This window comes from Pongo pygmaeus, chromosome 23 (genome assembly GCF_028885625.2).
Source record: "Pongo pygmaeus isolate AG05252 chromosome 23, NHGRI_mPonPyg2-v2.0_pri, whole genome shotgun sequence".
In the NCBI taxonomy this organism is placed as follows: domain Eukaryota; kingdom Metazoa; phylum Chordata; class Mammalia; order Primates; family Hominidae; genus Pongo; species Pongo pygmaeus.
In genome coordinates this window covers 46,823,780-46,848,876 of record NC_085931.1, presented here as the reverse complement: position 1 = coordinate 46,848,876, position 25,097 = coordinate 46,823,780, and the positions used below count along the sequence as shown (strand labels likewise).

Genomic DNA, 25,097 nt, shown 5'->3' with positions numbered 1-25,097 from the left:
CTTCCATGTGTTATCCCCTCATCATCAGTCTAATTACCTCTTTTGAAATACTGCTTTTTTAAAAAAAATTTACATAAAAGATAAATCCTGTTTCTGGATTCTCTTTGTTGCTTGGGAGATGATACTTGCTTAACCTTAGAGCCCTCATTCAATTTTTATTAACTGGCAATATTAGAGGGTAACAGCTCTCTTTTTGCTTAGCAATTACTGAAGGCTTTTCAATGACTTGACTTTTCATTATTTTTTAAGCTAGTGAAAGAATGATCTAAAATGGAAATTTTTTAGAGTTTTCTATTGCCTCTTGGAACATTTCCCCTTAGTTTCTAGAGGAGCTGGTAAGTGTAGTGTGTGTGAGCATTTAGAGTGCACATGCTTGTATGCACACTTAATATTGTAGTTGTAATAATTAGTATTTAAAGAAGCCATAAGTTTAGGAATGAAGTAGAAGAAATAAATGGAAACTGGAAAGAGAGATTCTGGGGTGCTTAATAATTCTAATAATAAAATCACCTGTTTTATCAGGATGTGCTAAATATTGAAGAAAAGTTATGAGTTTTTGCCTATCCTGAAATTATACAACTAGAAAGGATAGAATATCAAATTTGTGAATTTTCAGTATTCCAGCATATTTGTTTTGTTGTATATACTTTCTGTGTTAATGTAATGTACATAGTTGTTAGTAATCTAGGGGGAAAAAAATCAAAGGAAATAACCAGCTGGGCCAAATCTTTCATTTGTCCTGTGGTTGTGTTGTGTTGTGCCTGTGTGTGCGTGTGTGTGTGTGTGTGTTTGAGCCAGACATCCAATCCCAACATTTGATAATGACCTGTCACATAAGCTTTCTCAATATAGAATGTCTATACTGGTGGTTAGGGCTGGGTTATCAAAGTTAAACGGTTTATTACAATGTAAGAGCAATGTATGGATATGTTTTCACTGTTTTGCTACCTAGGTTCTTTGCATCTTCAGATGGTACCATTTCTATAGTCCCCAGTTTCCATTGCTCAGCTGTTGGAAAAGGGCTTTCAGTGAATGACTTTTTCATCATACCATATTGGATCCTTGTCGGTATTTGCACAGTGTATGCGCTTTATTATTACATATGCTTTACTTTTATAGGGCCTGTTTTTGTTTTAATTATCAAACTACTCTGTCATTTATAGTAAGTAACCAGTGTTCTGCTAAAAAGCAAATGGCAATTTAATCACAAAATTCTAATATAGCAGATAGACATGCTTATGTGATACTTAAAACATTAATTGTGTCAGCTGTTCATGTATATGTTGTAGGAGTAGTTCACTGAGATCTCTTATTTTTGGGCAAATAGACCAGATTATTGCATCTCATATTTATGAAAATAGCAATATGGAATATGAAGGAAAGATAAATCATTCTTGTACTATGTGTAAAATTTGAAAAACAAAATTGTAAATGACTTCAACACTAATTAGTAAAAAATAAATGTTTAGCCAAACTCAAATTCAGTTATACTATCTATTGTTGAAAGGCAAAGTGTACTAGACAGAGAGGAAAAGATTTTAGAGTATGGATGTGAAAGAAAATTTTTATACTCTACTGTGATATAAGACTGCCAGTTTCTGTGGAACACAAAGCCCTCCCTTTCTTGGACAGCTCAGTGCTTTGCTGGCATTTTCTTCAAAATCTGTTTTCCATCAGGACCAAGAGGAGGGAAGGTGTTAGGAATAAGGGAGGTTGGAAAGGGGGTTGCTGTTCCTTTAAATAGTGCAGTGAGTCCATGTGGCAGCAGGCCGCTCTGGAGTGTATTCTTTTGTAATGAATCACCAGTTCCATTGTCTGCTATCTCCCCTCTTTGTAGCTGGAAGGCTGAAGTCTTTCACCTGAGCTGCTGCCAGTTCGCTCTTCTGTTCCTGGGTGGTTGGGAGAAGAGAAGAGGGAGGGTATTTTATGCTTTAATTAAAGACAGATAAGAGAGCAGGTATGTTTTGCTTTGTTTCATTTTCTCTTTTCCTGTTTTTGTTTGTCTGGTTTTTGAAAGGAGTTGGAGTAGAGAATCTATTCTGTGATTTTGCTAAGCATATCCCATTTTCTCTGAATTCTGGAGGTCCTCACAGCATTTAGTCTCCATTTTGTGGCACTGCTTTAAAGTGATTCCATTCGGTTGCCTGCCAGTCATGCTCCCTTGCCACTCGAACCTTATCCCACCCTTCATCCACGGAGCTGCAGCCACACTGTTTGTTTTGGCACACTTTCCACTTTCTATGGGCTTTGCAGGATTTGGGGAGTTAGAGGATAGGCGGGGATTGTGGGTTGGAGACTAAATTTATGTTCCTTTACAATGAAAAAAAAAAGCCTCACTTTTTCCAGAGATTTGGTTTCTTTCTGAATTCTTCTTCATTGCTGCACGTCTTCAGTTATAACCATTTCCTCGCTGAGGCCAAGATTGTCTCTTGAAAGTATTGCTTTTCTAAAAATTACTTAGCTTTCTTGAAAAGATAACCAGAATTTCATAAATGCTTCAAGCTATGATGAAATCCGAGCAATCTTGACTCCTTAAATTGTTTTTTCCGTCTTAGTCACCCCCTAATCACACACACTTTTCTCTTTCTTTTTTGGCCCCCTTCTCTATTTTTTCCTTTATCTTTCTCCTTAGTTTTGCAATTGAGTCTAGGTAAGCTTAATATTTGACAACCTATTACTTAAATTCGTATTGCTACAGGAGACATCTTCATATTGAACAGTGATGACATTCCTCATTCCTGTCAGTGATAAGGCACAAACTCAAATTCCTGGTTTTGTTCCTCCAGTTTTCTGTTCTCCCCTGAGAAATTCCAAACTCTGATCTACACAGATTGCCATATGCAAACAATTTTATCTCTCAAATTTGAACTTTTCATCATGTAATTCCTTACCTAGGGGTTGTTTCTTGGACATCTGTTTATGGTAGACAAATAGTTTCTGGGAACCAGTCATACTAGATGATACAGCCCCCCTTTACCCACCCTGGTCTCCTTCTGGTATACCATTCCTCTCCGGGATCTGACATTATTGTTATCCTACATGTTCCCTTCTGAAGTCATAATTCCTCACTCTCTTTTTTTCAACATTTCCAAACCACTGTCAAATCTTTTTTGAACATTTCCTCCCAACATTTTGTATGTGAAATCTGCCAGGCACAAATAGAAGGCTCCCCTGCAGTAAATACTTTGCTCTTTTGATTGTAGCACCTTTCTTAGTGGACTCCAGTGTTCAACTTCTTCTAGGCAGTGAGAAATGCTGCATTCTGCCATCACGATGTATTGTGTCTATTTCCCAGACTCTTAAATGTTTCTCTATTACTATTAGAATGATTAAATTCAGGAAACGAATTCATTAGAGGTCATTGCCAGAGTGAATCATTTAAAATGCAAGTCTGATTTTGTCATTCCTGTGCTTATACCTTACAGTTGCTCCCCTTCAGTCTCTGAATAAAATCCTGTGACCCTGCATGATCAGGAACCTGGCTGTCTCTCTAGTCTCATCTCCTGCCATCCTCTTCTTTCTGTATTTCATTCTAATGACACTGGCCTCTTTGCTGTTCTCTTAACATACCTGAGACCCTCCTGCTCAGGATCCTTCTGCTTTTCTCCCTGCCCAAAATGCTCTTCCCGCTGGTACCCATAAGGTTTGTTCTACTCTTGAATATTTCTTCTCAAGGGAGACCTCTCCCTTAACTTTCCTAGCTAAACCAGCACTCCCTCATCACTCCTACCTTCATTCTGCTTTTTCTTCACTTGTCACTGATTTTAGTTCTTACCGTTGATTGTTATATGTTTGTTTGTTGTCTGTCTCCTCCCCTGACCCCAAACAGAAGCTCCCTGAGATCAGGATCCTTGTCAGCAGTCTGTTGTATTCCCAGTGTGTAGAACAGTGCCTGGCACGTAGTCATAATAAAAATAGCTAATCTTTATTTATGCTTATGATGCATTAATATCAGATACTGTTCTAAGCACTTTACCCTCATTAACTCATTGAATCCTCTCAGCAGCTGTGTGTTATCTCCATTGTACAAAAGAGGAAACCAGGCATATGATGGTTAAGTAACTTGCCCAAGTTCAGACAGCCACTAAGAGATGTTGTGGGGAATGATATCCAGACAGACTGGCTTAGAAATTGATATTCTTAACCACTGTACTCTAATGCCACTTGTAGGTATTGGGTATTCAGTAAATATTTGTTGAATGTGTGAATAAATTAATTTGGTTGAGACTCTGATTCATTTCTGGAATTTCCATCCCTGACTTAAGACTTTGATAAAACACTTGCATTAATGGAATTCATTGTTGAATAAGATTACTTCATTATTATAATATGTAATAAAGTATACATTATGATAAAAATATTAATATTATCTAATAATACTAAATAATAATGCAGAGCACATACTGTGCATTAAGCATTGTCTTAAGTGCTTTACATATTTTAGGGCATTTATTCCACTCAGCAGCCTTATATACTTACTCAGCAGTACTATTAATGTCCATGTTGTAGAAATTAGGAAACCCAAGGAGTTTGGCTCCAGCATTTCTGTTCTTAACCACCACTAATAATGACCATTATTAAAATAAGTTTTTGTTTTTTTATACCTACTTTGTGCCAGTCAATTTTACATACATAGCACATTTACAAACATAATTATTCATATTATGTATCACTTGTCAATCATCTTTGAGATAGGTGAGGTTTTTCCCATTTTTTGCATGAGACTTTGAGATTCTAGAGGTCAGGCAGCCTGGTGACTCTAGAAACAGAGAGAGATAGGTTTCAAACTGGAGATCTGTTTAGTCTCAAATTCGCATGCTCTTCCATTATTCTGTGAACCGCATAAGATAAATAGTTCCATTCTTGGCCATGAAAAGTAGAAAAGTTTTCTTTATGAGCTGAAATCTGTTTTCATTATTGTCTTCTCACTCCTTCTCGTTTTCTCATCTGGAGTTTCATTGAGTGGTTTCATGTCTTCTACATAAAAACCAAATATTTGAAGATACTGCCGAACGTTCCCTTTAATCTTCTGTTGCCTTGCTTATTTTTCCTACTTCCTTGAATTACTCCTCATAGATATGAAAACATACAGTTTCCAGGATGTTTACTGACTGTCCTGGACTAGTTGCATTAATTTATATGAATGATTTGTCATTTATGTCTAATCGCTAAGTAAAAATACCAATTATTATTACTTTTTAAGTTTTATTGATGCATAATTATACATATTTATGGGGTACATATGATATTTTGATACATGCGTACAATGTGTAATGATCAAAGCAGTAATTAGGATACCCATGACCTCAAATATTTATCATTTCTTTGTCTAGAGAACATTTCAAATCTCCCCTTCTAGCTATTTTGAAATACACAATAAATTATTGTTAACTATAGTCACTGTGCTGTTGAATATTAGAACTTCTTCTTCTTTGTTTTGGAGACTGAGTCTCACTATGTTGCCCAGGCTGGAGTGCAGTGGTGCGATCTTGGCTCAGATCTCGGCTCACTGCAATCTGCGCCTCCTGGGTTCAAGTGATTCTTCTGCCTCAGCCTCCCAAGTAGCTAGGACTACAGGTGCACACCACCACACTTGGCTAATTTTTGTAATTTTAATAGAGACAGGATTTCACCATGTTGGCCAGGCTGCTCTCGAAATCCTGACCTCAAGTGATCTGCCCGCCTCTGCATCCCAGAGTGCTGGGATTACAGGTGCGAGCCACCGCACCTGGCCAAGAACTTATTTCTTCTAACTGTGTTTTTGTACCCAGTAACCAACCTCTCTCCATCCCCTGCCCCCTTCCCAGCATTTGCTAAACATTATTCTACAGTTATGAGTATTAAGTATCATATCTTTGTTATAAGTTTTGTTTTATGATAACATGTTTGGCTTTAGTCAGTTTCTTTTTTGTTGTTTTTGAGACAGGGTCTCACTCTTTAGCCCAGGTTGGAATGTAGTAGTGTGATCTCGGCTCACTGCAACCTCCACCTCCTGGGTTCAAGTGATTATCCTGCCTCAGCTTCCCAAGTAGCTGGGACTACAGGCGTGCATCACCATGCCCAGCTAATTTTTGTACTTTTTGGTAGAGACAGGGTTTCACCATGTTGGCCAGACTGGTCTTGAACTCCTGACCTCAGGTGATACACCTGCCTCGACCTCCCAAAGTGCTGGGATTACTGGCGTGAGCCATCGCATACGACTGGCTTCAGTCAGTTTGTATAGCTCATTGAACATGTAGTGTTGTTGGCAATTTATAGTTTCAAAAATGAAGGGATATTACCTTGAACTCCTAAAAAGAATAAATAGAATATTGTTTTTCTCTCCACTATAAAGCATGCCCTCAGCTGATTGGCAGGAATCTACCTGTCTTTTAATCTCTGAGTCTTGCCCTGGTCCCTCAAAGGTTACTGTCACTGAGTAATGGAAGTCAATAATTATTTTATGAAATTATAAATGAATGCCTTTATGTCCACAAATCATACAACTATATTCTTTTTTCCTAATGTCAATTATGATTCCTCGTAAGAAGTTTGGAAGAGACAAACTGGGACTTAAGTGAAGGAGATTGGGTTTTGAAAAGACTCTTAACTGAGAACAAAGATCCATGAACTTTTTCTGTAAAGGGCCAGATAGTAAACAATTTTGGCTTTGCAAGCCATGTTGTTTCTGTCACAACTACCCGGCTGTGCTGATGAAGCATTGAAGAAGCTATAGATGATAAGTAAATGAATCGTTGGTTGTAGCTGTGTTCCGGTAAAACTATTTATGGACACTGAAATTTAAGTTCCATGTAATGTGTATGTGTCACAAAATATGATTCTTTTAACTTTATTTTTAATTTTTTTTTTTTTTTTTGAGACAGAGTCTCTCACTGTCACCCAGGCTGGAGTGCAGTGGTGCGATCTCGGCTCACTGCAAGCTCCGCCTCCTGGGTTCACGCCATTCTCCCGCCTCAGCCTCCCAAGGGCAGGTGCCTGCCACCATGCCTGGCTAATTTTTTGTAATTTTAGTAGAGACAGGATTTTACCATGTTAGCCAGGATGGTCTCGATCTCCTGACCTTGTGATCTGCCCACCTCGGCCTCCCAAAGTGCTGGGATTACAGGTGTGAGCCACTGTGCCCGGCCTCTTTTAACTATTTAAAAACGTAAAACCATGCTTAGCTTGCAGGTTTTACAAAAGTAGGTGGAGGGCTGGCTTTGAACCACAAGCTGTAGTTTGCTGATCCCTGACTCAGAGGGATACAGGACCTCGCAATTTCCTTTATAGCATGGGTAAGGTTTTCCCATATAGCTTCATGACAGAGAGACAGTTTTGAGTGGTTCTGGCAGGTCATCATGGATCCCTATTATAATAGAATGAATCCCCTGATTTGCTCTCTTATTTCCCCAACCCTAGAAAATATGAAGATTCTTCTCCTTCTTTACTTCCTTTCTCCCTCCATATGCTGTATTTTATACCTTATTGCTTTTCATATACATTTTCATATTTTTTTAAAACATTTTTCATGTAGTTATATACTATAAAACAACATTTGGGTCAATGACAGACTGCATACACAATAGTGGTTCCATAAGATTATAATACTGTATTTTTACTGTCCCTTTTCTATATTTAGACACACAAATACTTAGGTTTGTGTTACGCTTGCCTACAGTATTCAGTATAGTCACATGCTGTACAAGTTTGTAGCCTAGGAGCAATAGGCTATGCCATATAGTCTAGGTGTGTAGTAGGCAATACCATCTAAATTTGTGTAAGTACACTGTGTGATGTTCACACAAAGACACTTGCTTAAGGACATGTTTCTCAGAACATATCCCTGTCATCAAGTGACACATGACTATTATTTATTACTTTGGGCCAGAATGCATTTTTCTCCCACATGATTAATTTGTCTTTAAAGATTCAGCTTAGACTTCACCTACTTCAGAAATCTTCCTGTCTCACAGAGTTGTCCCTCTGTGCTTCATTAACGTTCTATATGCATTGTTCTTTTAGCTTATACAGTACTGTAATTGTGAGTGTATTTCTGTGTTTTTCCGTCAGACTATAGTTTCTTTCAGGATTGGGACTATATCACCAGTGTTAGCATCCAGCAAATATTTCTTTTGAGTTAATTAATGATTTTTAACTTGCTAATTCATTGATAGTGTCCTCTTTTGAAATGTTGAATGGGAGAGTTAAATTGGGCAGTCACTTGTAACCTAATGTTTATTACTTAAATCAGTTAATACTTAGCACACATGTAGTTTGGGAAATAGATGCTTTACGTGGCTAGAAGATTGGGAGGATTTTGAAATAAACAACTATTTGAGGGGCACAGGGAACTCTTGTATTGTAGATGTTTTAGTGGAAGTGGAAGCCTGTGTGTATGACGGTAAATGGCATAGGAGCTCTAGCCTCCTGGGGAGTCAGGCAGGAAGGACGAAGGGCATGACTCCCGCAACTGGGGAAAGGGCACGACAGAGAAAGAGAAGTGGAAGGTGACAATGAAGTCTTAGGGATTGGCAACCCATGGCAAGTATACCAAATGTGGTATATTGAGCATAGTCATCTTCCTCTCTGCTTTGCCTTCCACTCAAGATGGCCAAGAGTTAGATTCTTTACATACTACTTTTGAAAACTTGTCATCGCAGATATATAGCAGATCCTAACCAGCCATTCTATGTCATTTTCAAGGCTCACTATTCTTTTAGGTCTTTTTCCCTCCCTCTCTCTGTTTCTTTTTGGATCTTTTCTATATGGTAACATCAAATGTACTTACCTTTTTTTCCCTGTAACATCTAGTCTGCCATTAATCCAATCCAGTGGGTGTATGTGTGTTTTTTAAATCTCAGATGATAGCTTTTGTCTCTAGAATTTTTGTGTAGGTCTTTTTCACACCTCTCATGTCTCTTCTTAGCATGTTCATTTTTTTCCTTTTTTATCTTGAACATATGGAACACAAATGTTTTAATGTCATCTGCTAATTCTAACATATGTATTAGTTCTGGGTGAGTTGTGATTAATTAATTTTTCTCAGCATTATGTGTTGTAGTTTTCCTGCTTCTTTGCATGCCTGGTAATTTTTGATTGGATGCCAGACATTGTGAATTTTATCTTGTTGGATTCTAGATAATTTTTTATTTCCGTAAATATTCTTGAGCTTTATCTACAGCACAACTACGTTTCTTAGAAAAAGTTTGATCCTTTCAGGTCTTGGGTTGTTTGTTTGTTTTGTTTTTTTGTTTGTTTTTTGAGACGGAGTCTCGCTCTGTCACCCAGGCTGGAGTGCAGTGGTGCGATCTCGGCTCACTGCAACCTCTGCCTCCCAGGTTCAAGCGATTCTCCTGCCTCAGCCTCCCGAGTAGCTGGGATTACAGGTGCGTGCCACCACACCTGGCTAATTTTTTGTATTTTTAGTAGAGATGGGGTTTCGCTGTGTTAGCCAGGATGGTCTCTATCTCCTGACCACATGATCTGCCCACCTTGGCCTCCCAAAGTGCTGGGATTACAGGCATGAGCCACCACACCTGACCTCAGGTCTTGTTTTTTAAGCTTTGTTAGACAGGACTAGAGCTGTGTTTAGTCTCTGGTTAATTTTTCCTGGCCACTGAGGCAAGACTCTTTTTAAGACTCTAATGGATGCTCCTTACATCGTTAGGTTTTCCACTCTGGCTGTTAAGAACAGGATTATTCTTGGCACTGTGTGAGCTCCTAGTACTGTTCCTTGTATTTCTTTCAGGTGGTTCTTTCCCCAGCCTCTGGAAGTTTCACACATAGATGTGGCAGTCATCACTCAACTGAGTACTTGAGATCTTTAGAGCTCTCTTTCTCTCTGCAGCTTTCTCCAGTCTCTCTGCAACTTTCTCCAGTACCGTCCCCTGTGCTGTCTTGGCTTCTCCAGACTTCTAGGTCTATCTTCTCAATTCATGGAACCCGCCAGGTTCTGCCTGGGTCCTTCCTTCTCTGCTGCAGCCTGGAAACTTTATCCATGTGATAAGTTGGGGCAGTTGTAAAGCTCAACTTGCTTGTTTCCTGACTCAGGAATCTCTGTCCTTCCTTGCCTACTAGACAATGTCTTGAGTGCTGTTGTTTCATGTATTTTGTGGTTTTTTTAGTAGTTTCAGGTAGAAAGAAAAATCTGTTTCTTTTTTCTTTTTTTTTTTTTGAGACAGATTCTCAGTCTGTTGTCCAGGCTGGAGTGCAATGAGTGAGATCGTGGCTCACTGCAACCTCCACTTCCCAGGTTCAAGTGATTCTCCTGCCTCAACCTCCTTAGTAGCTGGGATTACAGGCACCTGCCACCACGCTCAGCTAATTTTTGTATTATTAGTAGAGACGAGGTTTCACCATGTTGGTTAGGCTGGTTTCGAACTACTGACCTCAGGTGATCCACCCGCCTTGGCCTCCCAAAGTGCTGGGATTACAGGCGTGAGCCACTGCACCCGGCCGATCTTAGTAAATTCTTGTAGGTACCCTTTTAGGTAATGATCCTTATTTTCATTTTGCAGATGAAAAACTGAAGGCCTTGAGAGGTTAAGTTACTCATCCAAGGTCACACAAATAGTACATTCATTGCAGAGCCTAAATTTTAACCCATGTTTATCTTTCTAAAGTTTATGCTATTTCTGGCCCTGCCCCCATTTTGATGACAGGTATTATATTAAGTATAATATAAAGAATACAGACCTTACTATTTAACTTTTTCTTTCTTTTTTTTTTTTTTTTTTCACTTAGTCAAAATTTATTTGAAGGCCTGAAAACATTTAGTTAACTTTTTCTTTACATAAACTCTACCTTCCCCCACCAAATCTCTGTAACCCACCTTTGGCCAAACCCTTGAGAAATGTCTACTAATTGTCTTGGAGCCTTAGGTTCCTCTGGGGTAAGCACAGAATTGATTAATTTGACTATTTGATGCACTTTGGCTTCCCAAAATTTTGTCTTATTAACTGCACTCCCAGGCTGGAGTACAGTGGCACGATCATGGCTCACTGCAACCTCCACCTCCTGGGTTCAAGCAATTCTACTGTTTCAGCCTCCCAAGTAGGTGGGACTACAGGCACATGCCACCATGCCCAGCTAATTTTTGTATTTTTAGTAGAGACGGGGTTTTGCCATATTGGCCAGGCTGGTCTGGAACTGCTGACCTCATGTAATCCACCCGCCTCGGCCTTCCAAAGTGCTGGGATTACAGGTGGGAGCCACCGTGCCTGGCCTAGAAAGATATTCTTGAATGAAGCTGGATAGTGTAGTTGATTTAATTGATAATGATAATAATGAAGTTTCAAGTGAGGAAGATAATAAGTAAAGAGAAGAAATAGATATGTCTTTTTATTCTTTTTTAAAGTATGCCCTGTTTGTTTAGCATTGACTTGACTTTCACAGGAAATGTGGAGTGAAAACTACAAACATTTTCATTACTAAACAAAAAGTATGGATGGCTTCTTTTTGGTTCTTTTATTAGTTGGTTTCAGGTATCCCTAGTTCTGTCTTCCGCAGGCCACCTTTCTTAAGTTGAGATAGGTTTTCCTGTTCAGTAATAACAGTCTGTTTATAATAGCATTTTTGATGACTACTTCTAACATAGGACTCCCGTTTCTTCTCCAGGCTGGCCTCATTGTGATAAAGGATTCAATGTTGCAATCACTGGTTTACATTTCATTGCCATTCCTGACTGAAGGATCAGAGTCCATGGCCTGCCTTATTGATCCATTTACTAGAGATCAGTGGGGTAACGGGAATTATTTTCCTCTTTAGATTGCATTCTGATCTTGGCTACTATTGCATTCATGAAGAAGGAGGGAGATGAAAAATTAGGCATTCTAACTGGTAAATACTTGATGTTTTCTTTTGTTTCTGATAGTTAGACCCTTGCAAATCTTTTCTGCTTGTAAGGATTTAAAATAATGTTTAGCATATAGTGCTGGGTGTATTTATAGATGGCATTAGGACTGTGACTTACAGCACATATTTAGGGTTTTTTTTTTGAGAGGGAGTCTCGTCCGTCTCGTCCTGTCGCCCAGTCTGGAGTGCAATAGCACGATCTCGGCTCACTGCAACCTCCGTCTCCTGAGTTGAAGCGAATCTCCTGCCTCAGCCTCCAGAGTAGCTGGGATTACAGATGTGCGCCACCACACCTGGCTAATTTTTTGTATCTTTAGTAGAGATGGGGTTTCACCATGTTGGCCAGACTGGTCTTGATCTCCTGACCTCGTGATCCACCCGCCTCGGCCTTCCAAAGTGCTGGGATTACAGGCGTGAGCCACTGCATCCGGCCACATATTTAGTTTTGATCCTTCTCTGAGTTGCTTTGCTTCCTGTAATTTAAATGTGTCTAATTTATTAAAGCATAAGTACATAGGCAGTTTAAAAAATTGTAGTAAACACTTTTTATTTTCCTTTTAATCTTCTCTAATTTTCTTTTAATAAATCTTCGAGTTCTTAAAGGTTTTTTAAAGAAACATAAATGTTTAATAGTTATTTAACGTTTCTCAAATCTATACAGGAAACTGGAATTAACAGAACTCATTTATGGTTGAAATCGTGTTTTGCAGAAAATAAATCATTACTTCTGGGTCAAGATGATAGATAGATGCTTTCATTTGCCTCACATCTCTTACAAGACTCCACTGAAATAACAGTATAGAAGTACAAAAAATAAATCAGCAATAGCAAATAGAAAAAGGTGAAATGTAGCACTAATATACAAGAGAGTTATTAAATTTCTGGAAAAGCTAAAACAAATAAGAACCAATTGTTGGATGAAATGAAGAATAAGCAGATGCCTGTCGGTGAATACAAGGAGGCTGCTTGCTAGTGGTATGGAAGCCAGTCTGTCCAGGGGGAACCCGTGGGAGCTCTCTGAGCAAAAATGAAAAAGAGACAGAAAACAGAGGAAAGAAAACAGAGGAATTCAGTGTTTATTTAGGGGATAACTCAGTTACCTGGCATTGCCAGACCCTTTCCAACCCCTTCCCAGTGGCAGTAGTCAGCAAGTACTATGCCATCCCCTTTCTCTAGCATTAACAAAGGAAAAACAAGGCCAGATGCGGTGGCTCATGCCTGTAATCTCAGCACTTTGGGAGGCCGAGGTGGGCGGATCACCTGAGGTCAGGTGGAGACCAGCCTGGCCAACATGGTGAAACCCCGTCTCTACTAAAAATACAAAAATTAGCCAGGCGTGGTGGCAGGTGCCTGTATTCCCAGCTGCTTGGGAGGCTGAGGCAGGAGAATCACTTGAACCCGGAGGCGGAAGTTGCAGTGAGCCAGGATTGTGCCACTGCACTCCAGCCTGGGTGACAGAGTGAGACTCACTCTCCAAAAAAAAAAAAAAAAAGACAACCCAAAGGAAAAACAAAACATAAAACGGTGTTTGTCTCCAAAGAAGTTGATCAGAATGTTTGGGGAAATTTAATTTTGCGTGTGTATTAGATATTGGCACCTCTTCCTTTAGCCTCATATTTAGGGGATGGAGAGGGAGGGCATTCTGCACTTTGCTAGTGGCTTACACTAACACAAAGCCTGCCAGTGACATGCTCTTCTCTGTCTTATACTGAGTTCCCATTAGAATCTTAATTCCAAAGAGAGATGTAATCAGAAAGCAAATTCACAGAGGAAACTCGTACTAGCTAAGAAGTCCTTTTACCTGGGTTACCAGTATGTGAGGATCATTAGAAGTCTTAGAGGAACTTTTAGCATGAAAGAGACCAGAAGAAACAAAAAGAAAACCTGAGCCTAGGGGCAAAAGATAATGCGGGAAACAGAAGAGAACTTTAAAGGACTCTTCTAACTAAAATACTCATAAATACTCATTTATAAAACCAATACTAGGTATAATGAAGAGGAAACAATTAGAGAATGCAAAAGGAGATTTAGAACATTATTGTCAACGGAAAGCACACAGTAGAAGGATAGCCAAATAGAGTTGGAGATGCTCCCAAAAAGTAGAGGTTTAAGTCACCAAAATGGAAAATACAAGACACAACTCACAGACTCTGTTCTTAGCTAGTGTTCTCTAGAAAACAGCCTGAAACAAAAACCTTATCCACTAACACTTTATTGGGGAGTACCATCTCAGGAAGGCAGGAGGGAAAGAAGAGTGAGACAAGGCAGAAAGACTGGCCCTCTCTTTGTGATAGGCCTTGCTGATTGCTTGGTTTTACTGGAAGTCTTCAGGAAGGTTGTGTAGAGCTATTGCTTCTCTGTCCTTTCCATCCAAAGAAGGTGTGAAGAGGTGTTTATGGTTTCCTCCCGTTTCCTGCTCCTCCCCCTTTTGGTCAGTTTGCCATACAAACAGTTAACTCACTTGACCCCTTCCTTCAGTGGCCTCAGGAGAGGAGGCCAGGTCCTACAGTCCTATGGGCAGATCAGGTCTGTACTGAGCATGTGTTGCCAAAGCTTGGGGGTGGTCAGAGGAGTCAGTAATCCCTAATGGCAGCCTCTGGCCTGGGAACCTCTGCCTTTTAGGGAACTATTAAAAGAGGGTCAGTCCTCAAAGCACTGACAGAGGGAAGGATAGGATACTACTGCCTTTTTTTTTGAGACAGAGTCTCACTCTGTCCCCCAGGCTGGAGTGCAGTGGCGCAATCTCGGCTCACTGCAACGTCCATCTCCACCTCCCAGGTTCAAGCAGTTCTCCTGCCTCAGCCTCCCAAGTTGCTGGGATTACAGGCGCCCTCCACTACACCCCACTAATATTTTTAGTAGAGACGGGGTTTCGCCATGTTGGCGAGGCTGGTCTCGAAATCCTGACCTCAGGTGATCTGCCCACCTTGGCCTCCCAAAGTGCTGGGATTACAGGTGTGAGCCAACACGCCTGGCCAGGCTACTGCTGCTTTTCATCATAAGCTCTTCTTACCTATTTGATTTGCTATCATGTGCATGTGTTAATTTGATAAAGATAAAAAATAAAATTTAAAAAGAAAAAATGAATTACCAAAAACACTCTGGAAATAACTATCAAAGATGTTTTAGAATGCATTTAGAAAACAGAATGAACTTCAAATATGAAAAAATAGAATCTAATTAGTTTATATCAGGAACATCTTAGACTGCTAGAATTGATCCTTTCTCCTTTCCCACTCTTTCTTGCTCACTCCTTGTTAGCCTACAGTACCCTGGGGTTGAAATCTAGTAGTCTTCTTCTCCTTCATACCCATTGCCAGGTTCTGCCAAGTCTGCCTTTGCTCAGGCCCCCCAATCTATATCTCGCTGTGCCTATTGTATATAGTTCATAGCTTTAGTGTAAGTCCCTTCAAAGTTTGTCGTATCCTTCTAATGAATCTCCTTGTCTTTCCTACCTCATATCACCTTTGTTTCCTGATGCTGAGTGTTGGTTGCTTCCTGTACCACCATGTCATTTTTGTTATAACAGAACTTTGTGTTTGCTTATATACTCTACTAGGTTGAAACATCTTTTATTTCTTTAATAAATACTTATTGAGAGATTTTAAGGCAGCCACTGGGATACAAAGATGAATTAGATCTAGACAATTACCTGCCTTCAAAGAGTTCATGTTCTGTAAAGACAATACATATGTAAGCAAATACTTGTAATTGAATATAAGTACCACAATAGAGTTAAGTATTAAGTTGGGGAGGGTAGGAGGAAGGAATGATTTTTTCCCCCTTTTTGAGTGAATTAGAAACCTCTAGAGAGGAGTAGATGCCCAAATACCTATTAAAGATTGTGTATGTATTAGCCCAATGAGTAGAAAGGAGAAAAGTTTTCTAAGCAGAAAGAATACTATGTGCAAAGAAACTAGAAGGTGAAACAGTACATGGTGTTTTCAGCATTCGACACACATTAGATTACCACCTGCGCCAAACCCTCTTCATCTCAGGTGAGTTATCAGGGTCACCTCCCAACGGGGCTCCCTGCCTTTGCCTTTGCCGAGTGGTACATTTAAAACCTAATTCTGACCACATCACTTCTCTGCTCAGAGCTCTCAGTGGAGTGTAAAAGCTAACCTCCCTGCAGTGGCTGTAAGCTTTACAGGATTTCTAACAACGTCCCTCTTTCCCCACTGCTACCTTTCTCACTTCGTCTCCTGCTACTCTGTTCCATGCTTACTCCAGTCTGATCACATAGGTCTCCAAGGCCTCCATGTTCCTAGTTCTTAGAATGAGCTGCTTGTATTTTTGCCTATGGGACTTTGCATTTGTGTTCCCTTTGTCTGGAGTCTTCTTCCATCCAGATACACATATAGCTTGTTGCCTTAATTTCTAAAAAAGTATGATCAGTGTTACCTTCCCAGACCAGCGTTAGAAAACAGAAATTCTCTGTCTCTCCAGCCCAATACCCCGATACCCTCCTCTTATTTTTTCTCTGTAGCACACCATCTGTTTATTGTTTTGCTTGCCAATTTATTATTTGTCTCTTCCTACTAGAATGTAAACTCCATAAGGGCAGGGACTTTGTCTTTTTAATCACCATTGTTTCCTCAGCAGCTAGAACAGAATATCTGACACATGATAGATACTCAATAAATATTTGATGGCAAGTGTTGAAGCTGACTAGATGAAGTGTGCAAGGGGCATGACTTCCATGCAAAGGTATTTGGACTTGAGACTGTAAACATTGGCAGTCTAGGATTTTAAGAAGAAGATAAATTAACTATCAGATTTAGGTTTTATTTTAGAAAGATCATTCTGGCAGGTGCTTGGAGAGTTCATTCGGTTGAGGTTAAGTTAAAATAAAGCAGAACTCTTTAAAAACAAAAAAAATATATATTATTTAGATAGCCTAGGTGAGAGCAGTGGCTCATTTTTCTTTTAATTTCCCATAGTACATAATGTGGACTCTCAAATATAGCCTTATATGTATCTTAATAGAATGATTATTTATATCGTGGTAAGGTCCCTGGCAGAGTTGGTAAAGCTATTGAGAGAATGGTTCCTGTCTTTTTTTTTATAGACTTATACTGCAGAAGCAAGTATTCAATTACCTGGTTAATTCAATTACCAGGCATTTTCTAAAGGGCACTTCCTATGTGCTCATCATCACTTCATTTGGTGAGGAAGCTATGATGAAGACGTTTATGATTCAGTCCCTGGTTGACTTAGGGACTTTACTTGTTAAATGATTAGAGAATATATAAGCCACCATGTAACCATGGTTGTAGACAAATTGTGTTTTGTTCTGGGAAAGGGATAGGGAAAATTTTTCTCTGTTACTATATGTATATCATGTGAATTTTCTATTAAAGAGGTAGACTACAACAGAATACCCAACAAAATTTATAAAGCATAATTAAATATTTTGTAATTCAGAAGACATTCTAATACCTTGCCAGTGTTTTATTTGGAACCTGAGTGACAACTATTTCTTTGTTTTGTGTTTTCCTTAGAGACATGGTCTCTCTCTGTCGCTCAGGATGGAGTACAGTGGTGTGACCTAGGCTCACTGCATCCTCAAACTCCTGGGCTCAAGTGGTCCTCTCGCCTCAGCCCCCTGAGTAGCTAGTACTACAGGTGCATGCCACCACACCTGGCTATTTAAAAAATTTTTTTTTTGTAGAGATAGGGTCTCGCTATGTTGCCCAGGCTGGTCTTGAACTCCTGGCCTCAAGCAGTCCTCCCACCCCGGCCTTCTAAAGTGCTGGGATTACAGGTGTGAGCAATGCCACCTGGCCGTGACTGTTTTTAAGGCTATTCCAGTTTAGCATATGGAAGATGCAAACTTAATTGTCCATGATGACAAAATAAATAATAGATTAATTTAGATTGTAGTGAAAAGTTTGGTTGAGAAAAAGAATAATTTTCCATGGATTGTGTAAATCCATTGGAATAGAATATTTACATTGAATAGAATAGACAGTTAACTATTAATTGTAAGGGCCTTCCATTTCCAAGGAAGCAGGTAGCTGAACCAGAGTAGTTCTTGCTGTCTGTTGTTGCCAGTGGAAGACATGATTCATGAATGTTTGAGGTTCTAAATACTTCTTTAAGGAGAAATAGAGGAAAGAGCTTTTAAGAGGTTGGAAATATTAAGACTATTACAGGGTTTGTTGCTTTTCACCTAATAGACTATAGGTTTGAATGACTTAGTTCTGAAATATTTATTTTCCTGTTTAAATATTCATTGCTGTGAGATTGCAAAACTCAGCCTCAAGGGAAAGACTGGACTGGCTTTTCCCTCTGAGTAATTCAGAAGAGGGGTGTGTGTGTGTGTGTCTGTGTGTGTGTGTGTGTGTTGACAGGTGATTTGGAGACAAGTTTACAATATTCTTGTTGGCCAAGCCTGTAACTGCCCTTAAATTTACATATACCAGCTTTTGTCATTTATTGTTATTCTAAGCAAGGATTTATATTGTATTGCCTGGTTTTTTAAAAATTTATTTTATTAATTGTCTGTTTATAAGAGCTCAAGATTGTACTGGTCATGTTCCTGAATTCCATCGCCCCTTTACATGACTGTAGCACCCTCATCTTTTGGTCCTGATTCTTTAGTTATACCCACGCTAAAAGAAGGATCCATTGTGAGGCCTACATTTCAGTAGATTTGCACTTTAGAAAACAACTAGTGTTTATTCTCTTAGCTGCAGCTTCCATATAAGAAGGTAACCATCTACTTTTAGGAAACTTACATTTATAGCCACTGTTGCCTTCCTTTCATCATCTATGCTCTCTTTTTATTTATTTACTTATTTATTTATTTTTTTGAGACAAAGTCTTACTCTGTTGTCCAGGCTGGAGTGCAGTGGCGTGATCTTGGCTCACTGCAACCTCTGCCTCCGATGTTCAAGTGATTCTCGTGCTTCAGCCTCCCAAGTAGCTGGGATTACAGGCGTGCACCATCACACTTGGCTGTTTTTGTATTTTTAGTAGAGATGGGGTTTCACCACGTTGGCCAGGCTGGTCTTGAACTCCTGACCTCATGTGATCCGCATGCCTCAGCCTCCCAAGATGCTTGGAATTACCTAGGGAGCCATGGCACCTAGCCTCTATGCCCTCTTTAATCTCTTAACTGACTCTGTTCTTCTAAAGGTGTAGATGCTTCAGGACATGTCCTGGAGGCATGCTGTAACCATAATTCTCTCCCATTTTGCCAGCCAAAGCCTCTAAATCAGTGTTTCTCAGAATGTGGGACCCAAACCACCTACACCAGTAAGTACCAGGGTCCTGCTCCAACCCACTGAATCCTAATCTATGGGAAAAGGATCTTGACATGTGCATTTTTAAATATGTTCCCTGAGTGGGTGTTATACGCAATAAAATATGGACATCTTTGCTTTCAAAGAACAAGGTAAAAGATGAGTTGGTAGGTGTGAGGAGCTGGGTAGTATGGAAGTAGTTTCTTACTGCATCTTACTGTTGAGACTGAAGCAGGAATGGATGTGTCTGAACTCCTTACCCGAAATTAGACAACATTTTTTTCTTAAACTTAATACTTCAATGGCGATTGGTTTTTTATTACAGTAATCCTTATTATATAATCATTGAATCTGTTTCCATGAGCTTCCTTGGGATCTTGGCCATTCAGTAAGTTCCAAACAACCAAGTGAAAAGCGAACTCTTAGAATTCAACCTGAAGGTAAATATTTGGAGACTACATGGAGATTTCATTGTATAGATTTTTCCTCTCAACATCAAATTTACCTACAAGTTGCCTAACATCTTATGGCTCTGAGTGTAGTTTAGATGTATTGTAAAAGAGAAAATGTATTACTTTTACCTAACTTACCAGAAATGTATTCAGGATTATTAGACACTTAATTTTTTCTGCTCTGGGTGCTCAAAATTGTGAAGCTTTCTTGAGGTGAGAAAAGCAAAACAATCCTACCCTACAGCTCTCCTCTAGCTTATGGTAGTTTAAAGAAAAAGTTAAGAACAGTTCAATAGCTTGGTTGTCTTTAGACTTAAAAACAAAACAAAACAAAAAACCAGAATATTTTAGATACTGAAGGAAGGAGATTTGGGGGTAGCACTGTTAAATTTAAGTATTTGTGTAAGTTAACAATCTAGAGTAATTTTGCTTTAAGTCTAGCAAATGAGCATTGTTTTGTCTTTGTGGGTGTTTGTTTATCTGTTTTACTTATCTGGATTTTCCTGGTCTGTTCTTCTACAGAGTTAATTTTTTTAAAAAAATTGATCCTAGATGATTTTAAATCCAGTGTTGTCTTCTTATCTTTCTGAGAGAACAGTTATATAGCTGTTATTTTCCTCTTGTCACAGACAGCTGGGCAGAAGCCACTGCTTTTAGTACGAGATCTGAGAATGACAGCCTTTGCCTAGGTACTCTTTTTTTTTAAACAAAGGCAAATAGAGTTTGAAATCTGAGCCCATCAAAGCAAATCCCAAGGGATCAAAATGATATAATTTGTAAAAATACTTAAAAGTAAAAACATTTTATTTGTATTATAATCCTAGAAAATTAATTTCCATTTATAAACAGCACTAGAAAAATTATTAGTGACATTGTCAGTGGTAATAAACTGGTGAGAATATGCTCTACCAAAATAATGAAGTGATTCTTTTATGATGGTGTGAATAAAATTAATATTGATCTGTTTGTTTGCATGATCCATTCTGACCATATATGTGGTATGGGAATTGAGAAGCTTTCAGGATTTGCAGCTTGTTGATTAGAAGCAGTACGATAGCAGGTTATGTATATAAGTGGGACTCAAGGTGACCAAACTGAGAAAATTAGAATGAAGTTGAGGAATAAATGAGAAGATATAAACAAAAATACACCCTTCTCTCTCAAAGATTACATAGACTTTAGTTATCCTATAAATATGAAGACATTATATTTTGGGTCATTTCTGTGTTCTCTTACAGTACTGTGCATAGCTTTTAAATAATATTCAGAATAATTCAGTAGGAACAGAAAATATGCTAAAGAATCAATAACAAAACAATTTCACCTGCTCTCTCAATTAATTTTCACAACCACCTCTGAAGTAAACAACCCATCTGGTAAGTGGTATAATTGGGATTTAAACTCAAGTCTGACTTTTAGGTTCATGCTTTCTTCCGTTTTACTACATTCCATGTAAACTAGGGAGAAGGCACATGGTTGGACCTAGAAAAAACACTGGAAGTCACCTGTCGGTAGGTGATGATTGAACCTCTGAGATTGCTGTGGGTAAGGCAATAGACTGTTGAATGGGTTCCAGTTTGACGACTGTAATACTATAGTTGTCTGTCCATAGCCACGGGTTCTGCATCTGTGGATTCAGGTAGCTGCAGATTGAAAAATTAGGGTGGGAAATTGGATGAACTAAACACGTAGAGACATTTTTTCTTTTTAGGAGACAGGGTCTCCCATTGCCCAGGTTGGTCTCAAACTCCTGAGCTCAAGGGATCCTCCCTCCTTGGCCTCCCAAAGCATTAAGATTATAGCTGTGAGCCACTGGCCTGACCAGACTCTTTTTTCTTGACACTTTTTTTTCTTTTCTTTTCTTTTTTTTTTTTTTTTTTTTTTTTTTTTGAGACAGGGTCCCACTCTGTCGCCCAGGCTGGAATGCAGTGCCATAATCATAGCTTGCCACAGCCTCTATCTCCCAAGCTCAAGTGATCCTCTTGTCTCAGCCTCCTGAGCAACTGGGACTACAGGCACATGCTACCATGCCCAACTAATTTTTAAAAATTTTTTGTAGAGACGGGATCCCACAATGTTGCCTAGGTTGGTCTCAAACTCCTGGGCTCAAGTGATCCTCCCTCCTCAGCCTCCCAAAGAGCTGGAATTACAGGCATGAGCCACCATGCAGGGCCTTGTCATTATTTTCTAAACACTACAGCATAACAACTATTTACATAACATTTACATTGTACTAGGTATTATAAGTAATATAGAGATGATTTAGAGTATACAAGAGGATGTGTGTAAGTAGGTTACATGCAAATACTATGCCATTTTATATAAAGGGCTTGAGTATCCAAGGATTTTGGCATCTGTGGTGGGCGGGGGCTGGGAGGTTCCTGGAAGCAGTTACCTGCAGATATGAAGGGACAACTATATGTTTGAATTTAGAATGAAAACATTTAGCATATTTCACATTGTACACCAAAAGGCTGTATATAATATGTATCGCCTCTGTTACTATCTGTGGTTTAAAAGAGAAAGACATTATTCTCAACTCAGAAATTAATAGTTACATTTGATTTTCTCTCACAGCAGGTCAACAACTCTTAAAGCCTGTGTTTGTAAGACAGAAGGAAATTAAGTGCATAAAGCACAAGCACGTAAATGTTGATTCTTTGCTTTCCTAATGCTTCCCCACTTCTGCCTTCCCATCCCTACGCTCCAGTTTGATATCAACCCAAGATACCAACACTTGTTTCACTCTGTGTTATCCCTTGTTATGCTCTCTAGCCTAACAAAGCAGTTTGCTGTAATGTGCACACACGTGACTTTCTATCCCAATCTTCCTCTATTTCATAAATGTTTAACACTTCATATTTATTAAGTACGATGTGGGATTCTACATTCTACAGGACTGTCTCTACCCATCATGATGAGCCTTTTAATCTAATAGGGGAGTTAAAATACATATTTAGATTTGCTAAGTATGAGGCTTCAGATTTCAATGTGTTTTAGGGGATGCAAGCTAAATGTTATAAGAATATAGGAAAGGAAAGAATTACTTTTAACTGGAAACGGAAGAAAGTTTATAAATTGCTAGGTTAGGGAAAAGAGCTATTCTATCTAGCCTTGTGGACTAAAGAGAAAGCTAGTAATTTCTTTTCTCAGATGAGATATACTTAAGCAGCTTAGCCTCTGGTAATAGAAAAACAAAACATTTTTATATAAGTATAGAGGTAAATTCATACCTAGAAATACTCATGTGAACTGTTATCTCATAGTTTGCTGAAGGCTGTTGTACTTCTCTTCTGAGCATAGAACTTTGGAATATGGCCTGGAAATTTAATAGAAATCTGAAACCATTTAGCATTTTTAATAATATATACTTGGGGAAATATTCAGACATTGCATGCTATATGAGAGAAGATGTTAAATCACTTCTATCCCAATTTCATTTCCTTAGTATATAAACAATTGTTGTTACATTTTTAACAAAAATTTTAAAAGAAATTTCTATAAGTAACAAAATAATCCACTAAGAATTTCTTCTTGACCTCTTAAGGGGGGTTACATTACCCCTCTAGGAAAACAGAGCCTCTGCCTGGCTTGCATTTCTGTAAAACGCCTAGTGCCTAGGCTACAAGTGGATTGCAGGAAATGTTTTTACCTTTCTCCCCATCTCCCGCTGCTAATTGATGTGTTTATTCAGTTAACTGAGTCAGCCCTGTTGAGAATAACCCTGTGAGAGAATTCATACTATGTACTTGTGTGCCAGAGTCTCATTCCCTGCAGGCTGGGGTGGAGAATGGAGGCTGGAGTAAAACGAGGAGGCTGAGAGGAGCAGTGTCAGAGCAGGAGAAAGTCCCCTTGGCCTTGTTAATCCTAACTTGAAAACTGTCTTTTAGCTTTTACCAATTATTTAGTAGAACTTTCTTATGGATTCCTGTAAGATTATATTTATGCCTGATGTGGGCCTAAGACCTTTGGTGCTCTTATTGTGTTTCATTCACCAATCCACCTGAATTCCAATTCAGTTCTTTTTTATGTCTGTCTTCAGGCCAGTAGATTCAGCGAGGGCTTCTGAAGCAGTATGTTTCATATGGCTAGAGAGATACAGAGAGATAGAGCATTGAATAATTTGAAGGGGAAGGGAGATAACTATTTTATATCTTTCGTCAGATGCCCAGAATAGCTATAAAGACATCATAAAAACTATCCTAACCTAGAAATAATGTAAAGAAGTTATATAGTGATGGGTGACAAAGATAAGACTTTTTCCAAAAAAATTTAAAGTTTTCGTAGCATATTTTCTAAGAACTAAAGAGGGTTTTTTTTTCCCCTATCTTTTGAGATGGAGTCTCACTCACTCTTTTGACCGGGCTAGAGTGCAATGGCAGCGAGTGCAGTCAGTTCACTGCAATGTCCTTCTCCTGAGTTCAATTGATTCTCCTGCCTCAGCCTCCCAGGTATCTGGGATTAAAGGCATTTGGCACCATGCTTGGCTAATTTTTGTATTTTTAATAGAGATGGAGTTTCACCATGTTGGCCAGGCTGGTACTGAACTCCTGACCTCAGGTGATCCACCCGCCTCAGCCTCACAAGGTGCTGGGATTACAGACAGACGTGAGCCACCACACCCAGCATTTTTTTTTTTTTTTCCTTAAGAGACAGGGTCTTTCTGTTGCCCAGGCTAGAGTGGTGCAATCATGGCTCACTGCAGCCTCCAGCTCCTGGGCTCAAGCAATCCTCGTTTCTCAGCCTCACAAGTAGCTGGGACTACACATACCACCATGCGCAGCTAATTTTTTAAAGTTTTTCTAGAGACGGGATCTCTTTGTGTTGGCCAGGCTGATCTTGAACTCCTAGCCATAGGCAGTCCTCCCATCTTAGCCTCCCAAAGTGCTGGGATTACAAGGACATGAACCATTATGTCCAATAGCAGGAAAATTTTTACGTAAAGCAATTTATTTTTATTTTTATTATTAATTTCTGTTACAGAATCTTCATTCCTGTCTTTACTAGTTTGCAAGGGCTGCCATAACAAAGTATTACATAACAATATAGCAATGTATTTTCTCACCATTCTGGAGGCTAGAAGTGCAAGATCAGGGTGTCAGCAGGGTTGGTTTCTTCTGATGTCTTTTTTGTTGGCTTGTAGATGGTCATGCTCTGTGTTTTCACGTGGGCCTCCCTCTGTATGTGTCTGTATCCACATTCCCTTTTCTTATAAGGACACCACTCCAATTGGATTAAGGCCCACCCTCAGGACATCACTTTAACTTAATTACCTTTTTAAAGACCCTATCTTTAAAAACAGTGACATTTTGAGGTACTGAGGGTTAGAACTTCAACATGTGGGTTGGGGAGGAGCACAACTCAGCCTGACTCTGCCCCTTCCCACTGATAACTGTAATCAGTTCATCACTTTTTATATAGACTGTGGCAGCCCCCCACCCCCAATTCTCTGCCTTTTTTCTTTCACCACTATTATGTAAAGCAGTTTTTATTACCAAGTAGAAATGGTTCTTGGACACTGGAGACAGCTGAATTTTGAAGTTGTTTAACTTTTAAATGGAAG

At 39.2% G+C, this 25,097-nt stretch overlaps 1 protein-coding gene across 34 annotated transcripts in view; it reads left to right on the top strand.

Annotated features, from left to right (window-relative positions):
* The window catches only part of RBFOX2 (RNA binding fox-1 homolog 2), a 291,147-nt gene that overhangs the window by 194,133 nt on the left and 71,917 nt on the right, over nt 1–25,097 (top strand). The window contains exon 1 of one of the 34 annotated variants that reach the window (XM_063663020.1): nt 1,839–1,957. The exons of the other annotated variants lie outside the window; for them this stretch is intronic. The gene's annotated coding sequence lies outside the window, so the exon portion shown is untranslated. Of the gene's footprint in view, nt 1–1,838; nt 1,958–25,097 lie in introns of those variants that run through there. 34 annotated transcript variants of the gene reach the window in all.